Source organism: Sus scrofa, chromosome 12 (assembly GCF_054392235.1).
Source record: "Sus scrofa isolate SSC_HxYL_T2T_F1_AM1 chromosome 12, Sscrofa_HxYL_maternal_Yorkshire_Landrace_v2.0, whole genome shotgun sequence".
NCBI lineage: Eukaryota > Metazoa > Chordata > Mammalia > Artiodactyla > Suidae > Sus > Sus scrofa.
This window is the reverse complement of record NC_139394.1, coordinates 29567733-29583045: the sequence shown is the minus strand read 5'-3', so window position 1 is coordinate 29583045 and position 15313 is coordinate 29567733.

The window sequence follows — 15313 nt, the reverse complement described above, 5'->3', positions numbered from 1 at the left end:
AGAATGGTGTAATGCCTGTATTGAAGAATCAATAAGATGTAACAAATTGTGAGGATATATTTGTATAGTTACACTGTTTTTTAACCAATTTATGCATTTTATATTTTACTTATTTTCAGAGGGTGTATTATTTTTGTTATTCTTACCAGTTAAGTTATTCTTTTTATTATGCTATATAAAATATTTTATGGTATATAAGGCTTTCTTCTTCATAAATTTTAGTTGCATAATATACACAATTTTAATATAATGCTAATTTTTAAGGAAAAATTGAAATGTAATAGATAATACTAAATAGCAAGGATGAAAGCCATACAAAATGGGGTAAAGTATAGAATAAATTTCCTATTTATCTCATCATATTTTCCATTCCACTTCTCCAGAGGGAAACACTTAATCTGTTTCTTAAGATCCATGATATAACAATCTGTTTGAATGTAATTGTGTTTAAATATACGTGTTTTATTCTGTAAAAAAATATTCTCTGATAATCTATGTGGGAAAATAATGTGAAAGAGAATGGACGTGCATACATGTATAACGGAATCTCTTTTGTTGTACAGCAGAAATTATCACAACCTTGTAAATCAACTATACTTCAATAATTTAAAAAAAATGAAATAAATAAATAAATAAATTCCAGGAATTTCTAAGAAAACTTACTTCCATGTCACTAGTTAGAACTGAGTTACATAATCACCCCTGGCTTAAGAGAAACTGAAAAATAGACATTATGCTGTTATTGTCTTCACTTTATCTTGTAAATAAAATACACATATGGTGAAAGGGTTATATGGTGTTTGTATCCTACCTTGTTTAGACATTCATCATCCCAGGCAGCTTGTGCAAGTCTCCATAGGTTTGGGAGAGAATAACATTTCAGTAGAAATAAAGAATGAAAAAAAAGAAGGAAGTACAAAACAAGAAAGCAAGTCAATCTGACATTTTAGTAGTGATCAAGACATAAGGAAAGAATTCCTGTCATGGCTCAGTGGAAATGAATCTCACTAGCATCCATGAGGATGTAGGTTTGATCCCAGGCCTTACTCAGTGGTTTAAGGATCTGGTATTGCTGTGAGCTGTCACCAACTTACAATCCCACCAACGTTATGGAGTGTTCACTTTTCCTAACACCCCCCCTCCAGCACTTATTAATTGTAGACATTTTGATTATGGCAATTCTGACAAGTTCAAGGTGATACATCATTGGAGTTTTGATTTGCATTTCTAGAATAATTAGCAATAGAGCTAATCATCAATCATATTTTCATATGCCTTTTTGCCGTCTGTATGTTTTCTTTAGAGAAATGTCTGTTTAGGTCTTCTGCCAATTTTTTGATTTTTTTTTAATTAGGCCATATGAGCTGTTTGTCCATTTTGGAGATTAATCCTTTTTTGGCCACATAATTTGCAAATATTTTTTCCTAGCATAAGTTGTCTTCCTGCTTTTTGTGATTCCCTTTGCTGTACAAAAACTTTTATGTTTAATTGGGTCCCATTTGCATATTTTTGCCTTTATTCCCATTACTCTAGGAGACAGATCCAAAAAACTATTGCTGTGATTGTTGTCAAAGAATGTTCTGCCTATGTTTTACTCTAGGAGTTTTACAGTATCTTGTTTTACATTTAGGTCTTTGATCCATTTTTAGTTTTTTTTTTTTGTGTGTGACATTAGATAGTGTTTTAATTTCATTTTTTTAAAGTAACTCTACATGTAATATGTGCCCAGCACCACTCATTGAAGAGACTGTCTTTTGTCCTTTGTGTATTCTTACCTTCTTTGTCAAAGGTTAATTGCCAGTAGGTGTGTGTGCTTATTTCTGGGTTCTCTTTTCTGTTCCATTTATCTATATGTCTATTTTTGTGCCAATACCAAGCTGTCTTGATTACTCTAGCTTGGTAGTATTGTCTAAAGTCTTCCAGGGTTAAGCCTTGGAAGGTTAATCCAGATTTCCAGGGTTAAGCCTTCAAATTTATTTTTTTCAAGATTGCTTTGGCCATTCTGAGTCTTTTGTCATTCCATATAAATTTTAGGGTTATTTTTTCTAGTTCCTTCACAAATGTCATGGGTAATTTGATAGAGATTACTTTAAATCTGTAGATGACTTTGGGTAATATTGCTATTTTAACAATATTCTTCCAATCTAGGAGCATGTAATGTATTTTCATTTCTTTAAATGACCTTCAATTTCCTTTATAAGTATTTTTAACTCTCAGAGTATAAGACTTTCACCTCCTTAAATAGATTTATTCTAAGTATTTTTTTATTTGATTTTAAAGGGGATATTTTCAAACATTTTCTTTTATTTCACTATCAGTGTAAAGAAATGTAACCAATTTCTGTATATTAACTTGTATCCTTCTACCTTGCTCAATTAATTGGTTATAGCAGTATTCGTGTGGAGTCTTTAGAATTTCTATATATAGCAGTATGTCATTGACATATAATGACAATTTTACTTCTTCCCTTCTGCTTTGAGTACATATTATTTCTTTTATTTGTCAAATTGCTGTGGTTAGGTCTTCCAATATTATATTGAATAGAAGTGGTGCACGGACATTGTTGTTTTGTTCTATATTTTAATAGAAACGCTTTCAGGTTTTCACCATTGAGTATTGTGTTGGCTGTGTGTTTGTCATAAATAGCTGTTATTATGTTGATATTTTCCCTGTACACCCACTTTGGTAAGAGTTTTTATTATTAATGGATGTTGAATTTTATCAATTGCTTTTTTTGCATCTATTGGAATGATCATGTATGTTTTGTACTTTCTTTTGTTAATGTGATGTATCACATTGATTGATTTGTATGTTGAGAACAATCTTTGTGACTGTGGAATGAATCCAACTTGGTTATGTTATATGATATGTTTTATGTGTTGTTGGATTCAGTGTCCTAATATTTTCTTGAGCATTTTTTCATCAATATAAATCAAATATATTGACCTGTAGTTTTTTGGGTTTTTTTTTTTTTTGGTAGTATTTTTGATTTTGGTATCAGTGATGCTGTCTTCATAGAATGAAGTGGGGGTGGTCTCTTCTCTTAGGTCATTTGGAAGAGTTTGAGAAGGATTGGTGTAAGTTCTTACTTGCCTCTGAAGACATCCAGTCCTGAACTTTTGCTTTTAGGAAATACTTTTTTTTTAAAATTTTTTAGCCACATCCATGTCATATGGAAGTTCACGGGCCAGGGACTGAATCCCAGCCACTTTTGCTGCAATGCTGAATATTTTAACCCACTGGACCAGTCCAGGGATTAAACCCAGGCCTCTGCAGTGACCCAAGTTATTGCAGTCAAATTCTTAATCTACTGCACAAGAGTGGGAAATCCATTTTTTTTCTCTTTTGACCACTCTGTGGCATAAGGAGTTCCCAGGCCTGGATCAGAGACAAGCTGCCATTGCAAAGTATTCTGCAGCTGTGGCAATGCTGGATCATTAACACAGTGGTCTGGGACAGGGATTGAACCTGTGTTCCAGTGCTAGAGAGATGCTACTGATCCCATTGTGTGCAAGGGAAGCTCATTTTTTAATTACATATTTTATTTCATGTATAGCAATCAGTTAATTCAAATCATCTATTTATTCTTGATTGAGTTTTGGGGGATGCATGTTTCTAGAATCTTATCCATTTCTTCTAGACTGTCCAATTCATTGGAATATAGTTGTTCATAGTAGTGTCTTACTATTTTCTGTATCGCTACAATGTCAGTTGTTATTTCTCTTCTTTTGTTTATTGTTTTGTGGTATCCTAGAGAATATTCCATGTACATTTGAAAACAATCTGTACCCTGTTTTTTGGGGGGGAGGGAGTGATGGAATGTCCTGAAAATATCAATTAAATACAATTGTTTTATTATGTCATTTAGGATCTCTGTTTCCTTATTGAATTTCTGTCTGGAAGGTCTCTCCTTTGATGTCAGTGGGTGTTAGGTTTCTTTGTATGTTTGTCACTATTTGTTCTATGTATTTGGGTGCTCCTATATTGGGGGCATATATCTTGATGTGATATCATGATATATTGTCCATCTTTCTTTCTTTATAATCTTTGTTTTAAAGTATATTTTATCTGATATGAGTATTGAAACACTCTCTTTCTTTCTCTTTGAATAACTGACTGATTTATTGTTGTCCTTTTTTAAGATTAATATTACCAGATACTTGTGGGGTTTAGTGGCTACACCCACAGCATGAAGAAATTCTGGAACCAGGGCTCAATCTTCCACCACAGCTACAACCTGAGTCATAGCAGTGACAATGCTGAATCCTTAACCAATTATGCCCCTAAAGGAACTTTGCAACAATCACTTTTTTGTGATTTATATTTGGATTAAATATCATTTTTCATCCCCTCACTTTCTACCTGTGTCCTTTGACCAAAAGTGGGACTCTTGTAGGGAGCATATTGTAGGCTCTTCTTCTTTTAAGTCTTATTTGCCATCTATGTCAAATTGATTGAAGCATTTAGTCCATTCACATTTAAGGTAATTATTGGATAGATATGTATTTATTGCCATTTTAAACCTTGTTTTCTTATTGATTTTGTTTTTCTTTTCTTATTATTTTTTGTGGTTTGATAATTTTCTTTTTTATTATGCTCATGTTCTCTTTCTTTTTTCGTGAATCTATTGTATGCTTTTTGACTTGTAGTTATACTGTTTATCTAACATTTTAATCCCTTCATAAATATACTTGCCTTAAACTGGTAGTCATATAGGCTAAAAAAATGTTCTGGCAAAACTATATTTTCTTACCGTCCTCCCTAATATTTTATAATTTTTGCCCCTTTTTTTACATCTGCACTTTTGTCCTTTTGCTGTCCATTGTGGTTATTATTGCTTTCACAGGTTTTTTTTTGTCATTGTTTTTAATCTGTGTACAGACTCATTTTAGTGATTTACTTCACATTGTGATTTTTTTTCCCTTTTCTATAGGTCTTGCTTCTTTTCTATTTAGAGAAGTCTTTCCAATATTTATTTCCTTTAGGATAGGTTAAGTAGTGCTGTATTCTTTGTTTCTTCCTTGTCTGAGAAATCTTTGTCTCTTTTTGTATTTTAAGTTTTAATCTTAGGAATTCCCACTGTAGCTTAGCTATGATGAGCCTGACTAGTATCCATGAGGTTCAATCCCTGGCCCCACATAGTGGATTAAGGATCCAATGTTGCCATGAGATGCAATGTAGGTTGCATCACACAGTGTAGGTCAGATCCTACATTGCTGTGGCTGTGGCTGTGGCATTGGCTAGCAGCTGCAGCTCTGCTCGGACTCCTAGCCTTGGAATTTCCATATGCCACAGGTGCAGCCCTAAAAACTAAAAGAAAATAATAAAATAAAAACAAATGATAGTCTTTTTGGGTAGTATAGCCTAATTTGAAGATTTTTGTCTTTTAGAAATTTGAATACAGGTTGACACTCCCTTTTTACCTGCAACATTTTTGTAGATAAATCAGGTGTTTGCCTTATGGGGATCCCATCGTCATTAACTCTTTGTTTTTCTCTTACTACCTTTAGAATCCTTTCATTTAACTTTTGCCATTTTCATTATAAGATGTCTTGGTTTAGATCTGTTTATATTTATCTCATTTGGGACACTAAGTTTTTCTTGTACATAGGTATCTGTTTCCTTCTTGAGGTATGGGAAGTTTCCATCTATAATTTCCTCAAATACAATTTTGTTCCCCTTTCTCTTATCCTTCTGGGATTGCTATTATGCATAGATTGACATTCTTTTATTATCCTATAGGTCTAATACATTGCTTTCATTATTTTTATTTGTCTTTATGTCTACTGTTCTGATTGTATAATTTCTATTATTCTGTCCTCCAGGGATTTATTCTTTTTTTTTTGTTGCATTATTTAGTTTTCTATTTGCTGCCTTTAGCTTGGTTTTCATTTCAGCAATTTTCCAATTTTGATGGGCGCCCCTTTATAGTTTCTAGTACCTTGTAACAATGATCTGAATTCTATTGATAACCTTTCTTAATTAGGTCAATATTTTTATTATCTTCTTTTTGGACTTCGAGTCTAGTAGACTGGAGAGGTCTACTTTATTATTTGTTCTTTCAGGGGAATTCTCTTCTTCTTTTAATTAGGAGTCGTTCCTCTGCTTCTGCACTTTACCTATATTTCTCTGACTATGAATCAGTTATCTGCCAAACTCTTGAAGTGTTGTCTTATGTTGAAATATCCCCATGTAGCCTGTGTGAGTCTAATAATTTTGGTAAAAGGGCTGTTTTTTGTATTAATTCCTGCTACATCTTTCCTCAGGGTGTGCTGGCTGTTATCACCTTGAAAGAATGTGATTGGTGTTATGGTGACCAAAGCCTGCACCTCCTCTACTGTGATTGCCACACCCATGTTGAAGGAGGAAGAGTCAGCCCCCCAGTTTTTGGATTAGAAGCCACCAGATATGTTTCTAAGCTAAAGTGTGAGGTAGGCAGGACTGGAGTATTCCTGCTGGGAAAGGAAAGAAGTATTCCTCTTCAAGATCTGTGCCCCCAGAATTAAATTGTGTGATATTGCCTTTGACTAACTGTGTGTGCTCACCAATTACACTCTGGTTGGTACATTGTTCTTAGTCCCAACTTTGCTGTGGGTATGTGAGCAATCTGCCTCAGCGTCCCTCAGTCACTAAGTTCACAAAGCCATTGGTGCAAATCTGCCTGCACCAACTGTATTAATACATGCAGACCATATGTGGGACTTCTGGAAATCATCCCAGCCTCTAGCCCCACCTCTGTGTAAATGCATCCACAAGGCCCACCATTGCTCATGACAGATCTGCCCCAGCTATAAGAGTGATAGTAATCCACTCAGATGTCTCATGGGTGCTGCATTCACAAAGTTTCTGGGAGCACAACTCCATAGAAGTTAAGCAACCACTGGGAAATGTCACAGATTTCAGACCTGCCTGAAACTTGCCAGTGCCTGAAATATCTGAGAGCTCCTGGCAGATACAAACAGAACTATGGGCAGTAAAACCAGAATGAATAATGCAGAAGAACGAATCAGTGATATGGAAGATACAATAATGGAAATCACCCAATCAGGTCAGCAGACAGAAAACCAAATCAAAAAACAGGAAAGCAATATAAGAGACCTGTGGGATAATATACAGTGGGCCACTCTATGTATAATAGGAATTCCAGGAGTAGAAAAAGATAAGAGAATGGAAAATATATTTGAAGAAATTATCACTGGAAACTTCCCAAATCTAAAGGATAATGAATTCAAGATACAGGAAGCACAGAGGGCCCCAAACAAATTGAACCCAAATAGACCCACACCAAGACACATCATAATAAAAATGGCAAAAGTTAGTGATAAAGAGAGGATCCTAAAGGCAGAAAGAGAAAAGCAGAATGTTACCTACAAGGGAACCCCCATAAGATTATCAGCTGACTTCTCTACAGAAACACTACAGGCAAGGAGGGAATGGCAAGAGATATTTAAAGTGCTAAAAGGAAAAAAATATGCAACCTATAATACTCTACCCAGCAAGAATATCATTTAAAATAGGAGGGGAAATAAAAATTTTTTTCCAACAAACAAAAACTAAAAGAATACAGCAATATGAAAATGTTGCTAAAAGAAATATTGAAAGTTCTTCTCTAAACCAAAAAGAAAGGAAGAAAAGGAAAAAAAAAGAAGTGGAAGAACTAGGACTGAGGAAACCACAATCAGAGAGCAGTCACTCAAATAAGCCAGCATACAGGTTTAATCATGAACGTGCTTCAAACAAAGTAAAATTAAAATTAAAAAAAAAGAGTCCTCAAAATCGTAAAATGTGGGCAAGGGATATTAGGAAATAAATATACCCTTTTTCTGATTGTTTGTATGTTTCTCTTCTTAATTTTAATATAGTAATGAAGTGTTTGAATCTACAGGACCATCAGTCTAAAACACACAATTATAGGAAGGCGTTAGCACACTTAAAAAACAGGGCAACCACAAGCCAAAACCAAATATTGCATTTGCAAAAAAATGAAGGAAAAAAAAAACACTCAAGCAGATAATAACTGGAGGCCAACCAACCAGAAAAAACAAAAAGAAAGGAAGAATGGAGAACCATAGAATCAACTGGAGCAGGAGGTTAAAAATGGCAATAAATAACCATCTATCAATTATCACCTTAAATGCCAATGGACTGAATGCTCCAATCAAAAGACACAGAGTGGCTGAGTGGATAAAAAGGCAAAAACCTTCAATCTGCTGACCACAAGAAACTCACCTTAGGACAAAGGACACATATAGATTGAAAGTGAAAGGGTGGGGAAAAATATTTCACACCAATAGACATGACAGTAAAGCAGGAATTGCAATACTCATATCAGACAAAATTGAGTTTAAAACAAAAGACAGGAGTTCCCATCGTGGCGCAGTGGTTAACGAATCCGACTAGGAACCATGAGGTTGCGGGTTCGGTCCCTGCCCTTGCTCACTGGGTTAACGATCCGGCGTTGCCGTGAGCTGTGGTGTAGGTTGCAGACGCGGCTCGGATCCTGCGTTGCTGTGGCTCTGGCGTAGGCCAGTGGCTACAGCTCCAATTTGACCCCTAGCCTGGGAACCTCCATATGCCGCGGGAGCGGCCCAAGAAATAGCAACAACAAAAAAAGACAAAAAAAAAAAAACAAAACAAACAAACAAAAAAAAGACATAAAGAAAGACAAAGAAGGACACTATTTAATGATTAAGGCATCCATCCAAGGAGAGGATGCTACTATCGTCAACATATATGCCCCAAATATAGGAGCACCCAGATACATACAACAAATGTTAACAGACATAAAGGGAGATATTGATGGAAATACAATCATAGTAGGAGACCTTAATACCCCCCTCACATCAATGGACAAATCCTCTAGACAGAAAACCAATAAAGCAACAGAGATTCTAAAGGAAACAATAGAAAAGTTAGACTTAATTGATATCTTCAGGACACTACATCCAAAAAAGTCAGAATACACATTCTTCTCAAATGCTCATGGAACATTCTCAAGAATTGACCACATATTGGGACACAAAGCTAACCTTAACAAATTTAGGAGCATAGAAATTATCTCAAATATCATCTCTGACCACAATGGCATGAAATTAGAAATCAACCATGGGAAAAGAAATGAGAAAATACCTACTACATGGAGACTAAACAACATGCTACTAAAAAACCAATGGGTCAATGAGGAAATCAAGAAGGAAATTAAAAAATACCTTGACACAAATGAGAATGAAGACACAACCTCTCAAAATCTATGGGATGCTGTGAAAGCAGTGCTCAGAGGGAAATTTATACCAATACAGACTTTCTCAAAAAAGTAGAAAGATCCCAAATTGACAAATTAACCCTCCACCAAAGCGAATTAGAAAAAGAAGAACTAAAAAGACCTAAAGTCAGCAGAAGGAAGGACATTATAAAGACCAAAGAGGAAATCAATAAAATAGAGATTCAAAAAACAATAGAGAAAATTAATAAAACCAAGAGCTGGTTCTTTGAAAAGGTGAACAAAATTGACAAACCCCTGGCCAGACTCACTAAGAAGAGGAGAGAAAGAACCCAAATAAACAAAATTAGAAATGAAAAAGGAAAAATCACAATGGATTCTGCAGAAATAAAAAAAAACCGTAAGAGAATACTATGAACAACTATATGGCAACAAGTTTGACAATCTGGAAGAAATGGACAATTTTCTAGACTCTTACAGCCTGCCAAAACTGAGTCAAGAAGAAGGAGACCAAATGAACAGACCGATCACTAGAAATGAAGTTGATGAAGTCATAAAAACACTCCCTACAAATAAAAGCCCAGGACCCGATGGCTTCACAGGCAAATTCTATCAAACATGTAAAGAGGAACTGGTGCCCATCCACCTTAAACTCTTTCAAACGGTTGAAGAAGAAGGAATACTCCCAAAGACATTCTATGAGGCCACCCTCACCCTCATTCCAAAACCAGACAGAAATACCACCAAAAAAGAAAACTATCACCCAATATCTTTGATGAATATAGACGCCAAAAACTCTCAACAAAATCTTAGCCAACCGAATCCAACAACATATCAAAAAGATCATACACCATGACCAGGTAGGGTTCATCCCAGGCTCACAAAGATGTCTCAACAAATGCAATTCAATCAACATTATACACCACATTAACAAGAGAAAAGTCAAAAATCATATGATCATCTCAATAGATGCAGAAAAAGCATTTGACAAAGTCCAACATCCATTCATGATCAAGACCCTCGCCAAAGTGGGTATAGAGGGAACATTCCTGAACATAATCAAAGCCATTTATGATAAACCCACAGCAAATATAATACTCAATGGGGAAAAACTGAAAGGCTTCTCACTCAAATCTGGAACAAGACAGGGATGCCCACTCTCACCACTGCTCTTCAACATAGTTTTGGAAGTCCTACCCACAGCAATTAGACAAACCAAAGAAATAAAAGGCATCCAAATAGGAAGAGAAGAGATAAAACTGTCACTGTATGCAGATGATATGGTACTATACATAGAAAACCCTAAGGACTCCACCCAAAAAACTCCTTGAACTGATTAATAAATTCAGCAAAGTAGCAGGATAGATGATTAACATTCAGAAGTCAGTCGCATTTCTGTATACCAGCAATGAAATATGAGAAAAGGAATACAGAAAGACGATACCTTTAAAAATTGTACATCAAATAATCAAATACCTTGGAATACACCTGATCAAAGAGGTAAAGGACGTATATGCTGAGAACTATAAAACTTTAATCAACGAATGAAGGAAAATGTAAAGAAATGGAAAGATACTCCATGTTCCTGGATTGGAAAAATCAATATTGCAAAAATGGCCATACTACCCAAAGCAATCTACAGACTCAATGCAATCCCTATCAAGTGACATTTTTCACAGAACTACAACAAACAATCCAAAAATTTATATGGAACCACAAAAGACCCAGAATCACCAAAGCAATCCTGAGAAACAAAAATAAGCAGGAGGAATAACTCTCTCAGACTTCAAGAAGTACTACAAAGCCGCAGTCATCAAAACAGTGTTGTACTGGTATCAAAACAGACAGGCAGGAGACCGGATTAAGATGGCGGAATAGAAGGACTGGAGCTCAACTTCTCTCCTAAAAACAACAAAATTCACAACTAAAGAATGAGCACACTTCACCAAAATGGACCGGTAATTTATAAAATATACCCTACTCCAGAAGAAAAAGAGGAGGCCACATCAAGAGGTAGGAGGGGGGATTTCGTGATATAAACAACCCCATACCTCCTGTGTGGGAAGTTCCACAGACTGAAAACTAACTGGTTCACAGACACTCACCTACAGGAGTGAGAGTTCTGAGCCACACATCAAACTCTCAGGTGTGCATATCTGGCACAGGGAGAAAGACCCTCGGAGCATCTGGCATTGACAGCCAGTGGGGCTTGTGTGCAAGAGCTCTATGGGACTGCAGGAAACAGAGACCCCATTCTTAAAAGTCTATGTGTACAGATTTCACGTGCACTGAGTCCTAGGGCAAAGCAAAATCTCCAAGGGAATCTGGGTCGAACCTGACTACAGTTCTTGGAGGACATCCTGGGAAAACAGGGGTGAATGTGGCTTGGTGTGAGAGAAGGACATTGAAAGCAAAGCTCTTGGGAATATTCAGCAGCAGTGCCTTTCTCTGGAGGTGGCAATTTTGGGAAAATCTGACCCCACCCATCAGTCAGTGCTGAGAAGCCCCAGGGCAAACAACAATCCAGGTGGGATCACAGCCCCACCCCTCAGTAAACAGGCTGCCTAAAGACCCCTCAGGCACACAGCTGCCTCTAATCCCATCCAGAGACTAAGCCCCACCCACCAGTGGGATTAGAATTGACTCCTCCTACCAGGGGGCAGGCATCAGCCCCTCCCATCAGGAAGTCTTCAGCAAGCCCCCATACTGACTTCAGCCACAGGGGGGCAGACACCAGAAGTACAAGAGGCTACAACTCTATTATCTGTAAAAAGGTCACCACACCAAAAACCTATAAAAATAAAAAGAAAGAGAACTATAACTCAGATGAGGGAGAAAGGAAAAACCCCAGAAAAACAGCTAAGCCATGAGGGAGATTCATAGCCTCCAGGAAAAAGACTTAAGATTGTTGATGCTGAAGAAGATGCAAGACATTGGAAATAAACTGGAGGCAAAGATGGATAACTTAGAGGAAACACTGACCAAAGAGATACAAGATATAAAACTTAAACAAGAAGAGATGCAAAATACAATCACTGAGAAAAAAAATTCACTAGATGCAGCCAACAGCAGAATACAGGGGGCAGAAGAACAAATAAGTGAGGTGGAGGATAGATCAGTAGAAATTACAGATGCAGAATAGAAAAGAGAAAAAAGACTGAAAACAAATGAAGAGAGTCTCAGAGAACTCTGGGACAATGTTAAACTCATCAATGTCCATATTATAGGGGTGCCAGAAGGAGAAGAGAGAGAAGGAGACAGAAAAATATTCCAAGAGATAATAGCCAAAAACTTCCCTAACATGGGGAAGGAATCATTCAGTCAAATCCAGGAAGCACAATGAGTACCATATAAAATAAACCCAAGGAGGACCACCCTGAGACACATATTAATCAAACTGAACAAAATTAAAGACAAAGAGAAAATCTTGAAAGCAGCTAGGGAAAAGAAACAAATAACATACAAAGGAACCCCAATAAGACTATCGGCAGATTTTTCAGTGAAACTTTGCAGGCCAGAGGGTGTGGCATGATATACTTAACGTGATGAAAGTAAAAAACCTCCAACCAAGATTACGTTACCCAGCAAGGCTCTCATTCAGATTTGAAGGAGAAATCCAAACCTTCTCAGATAAGCAAAAGCTGAGAGAATTCAGCAACACTAAACCAGCCTTACAACAAATACTAAAGGAACTTCTCTAGGCAGAAAAGAAAAGACAGCAATAGGAAACATAAATCCCACAAATGAAAAGGCTCACCATATAGAAGGAAAGTCAAAAGAGCAACAAAAACAAATTCAAAGCAATTAATAAAATGGCAATAAGAACATAAATATCAATAATTACCTTAAATGTGAATGTACTAAACACCCCAACCAAAAGACATAGACTGGCTGAATGGATACAAAAACAAGACCCATTTATATGCTGTCTTCAAGAGACCCACTTCACTTCTAGGGACACATACAAATGGAAAGTGAGAGGATGGAAGAAAATATTTCAAGCAAACAGGGATCAAAAGAAAGCTAGAGTAGCAATACTCATATCAGACAAAATAGACTTTAAAATGAAGAATATTTTCAGGGACAAAGAAGGACATTACATAATGATCAAAGGATCAATCAAAGAAGAACATATAACAATTTTAAATATCTATGCACCCAACGCAGGTTCACCATAATATATAAGGCAACTGCTAACAACCTTAAAAGGAGAAATTGACAATAACACAATAATAATGTGGGACTTTAACACCCTACTTACAGAAATGGACAGATCATGAAGACAGAAAATCAATAAGGAAACATAGGCCCTGAATGAAGCATTAAACCAGATGGATCTAATATATATTTATAGGACATTCCATCCAAAAGCAACAGAATAAACATTCTTCTCAAGAGCACATGGAACATTCTCTAAGATTGACCATATCCTGGGCTACAAATCCAACCTTGGTAACTTTAAGAAAATTGAAATCATATCAGGCATCTTTTGTGACCACAATGCTATACGACTGGAAATCAAAAACAAGAAAAAAACTGCAAAAAAACACAATCACGTGGAGACTCAACAACATGCTACTAAATAACCAATGGATCACTGAAGAAATCAAAGAGGAAATTAAAAAATACCTAGCACCTAATGACAACAAAGATATGACACTCCAAAACCTATGGGATGCAGCAAAAGCCATACTAAGAGGAAAGTTTATAGTAATACAAGCCACCTCATGAAACAAGAAAAAGCCCAAATAAACAAGCTAACTTTACATCTAAAGCAACTTGAGAGAGAAGAACAGACAAGACCTAAAGTTGGTAGAAGGAAAGAAATCATAAAGATCAGAGCAGAAATCAATGAAATAGAAACAAAGAAATTCATAGAAAAGATGAATGAAACTAAAAGCAGGGTCTTTGAAATGATCAACAAAATTGATAAACCCTTAGCCAAACTTATCAAGCAAAAAAGAGAGAGGACTCAAATCAATAAAATTAGAAGTGAAAAAGGAGAAGTAACAACAGACATCATAGAAATACAAAGGATCATAAGAGACTACTATATGCAACTACATGCCAATAAAATGGAAAACCTAGAAGAAATGGACAAATTCTTAGAAAAGTACAATCTTCCAAGACTAAACCAAGATGAAAGAGAAAAGATGAATGGACCCATCACAAGAACTGAAATTGAAACTGTGATTAAAAAACTTCCAACAAACAAAAGCCCAGGACCAGATGGCTTCACAGGTGAATTCTATCAAACATTTAGAGAAGAGCTAACACCTCTCCTTCTGAAACTATTTCAAAAAATTGCAAAAGAAGGGATACTCCCAAACTCATTCTATGAGGCCATCATCACCCTGGTACCAAAACCAGACAAAGATTCCACAAGAAAAGAAAACTACAGGCCGATATCACTGATGAACATCAATGCAAAAATCCTCAACAAAATACTAGAAAACTGCATCCAACAATACATTAAAAGGATTGTACATCATGATCCAATGGGATTTATCCCAGGGATCCAAGGGTTCTTCAATATCCACAAATCCATCAGTGTGATATACCACATTAACAAACTGAAGAATAAAAATCATTTGATCCTCTCAATAGACAAAGAAAAAGCCTTTGACAAAATCCAACCCCCTTTTCTGATAAAAACCCTTCAGAAAGTGGGCATAATGGGAACCTACCTCAACATCATAAAGGCCATATATGACAAACCCACAGCGAACATCATTCTCAATGGTGAAAAGCTGAAAGAATTCCCACTGAGATCAGGAACAAGACAAGGATGACCACTCTCGCTACTACTCTTCAACATGGTTCTGGAAGTCCTAGCCACAGCAATCAGAGAAGTAAAAGAAATAAAAGGAATCCAAATTGGAAAGGAAGAAGTAAAACTATCCCTATTTGCAGATGACATGATACTATACCTAGAGAATCCTAAAGACTCTACCAGAAAACTGTTAGCGCTTAACCACAAATTTGGCAAAGTTGCAGGATACAAAATCAATACACAGAAATCGATAGCATTTCTATATACTAACAATGGAAAAGCAGAAAAGGAAATTAGGGAAGCAATCCTGTTTATCATTG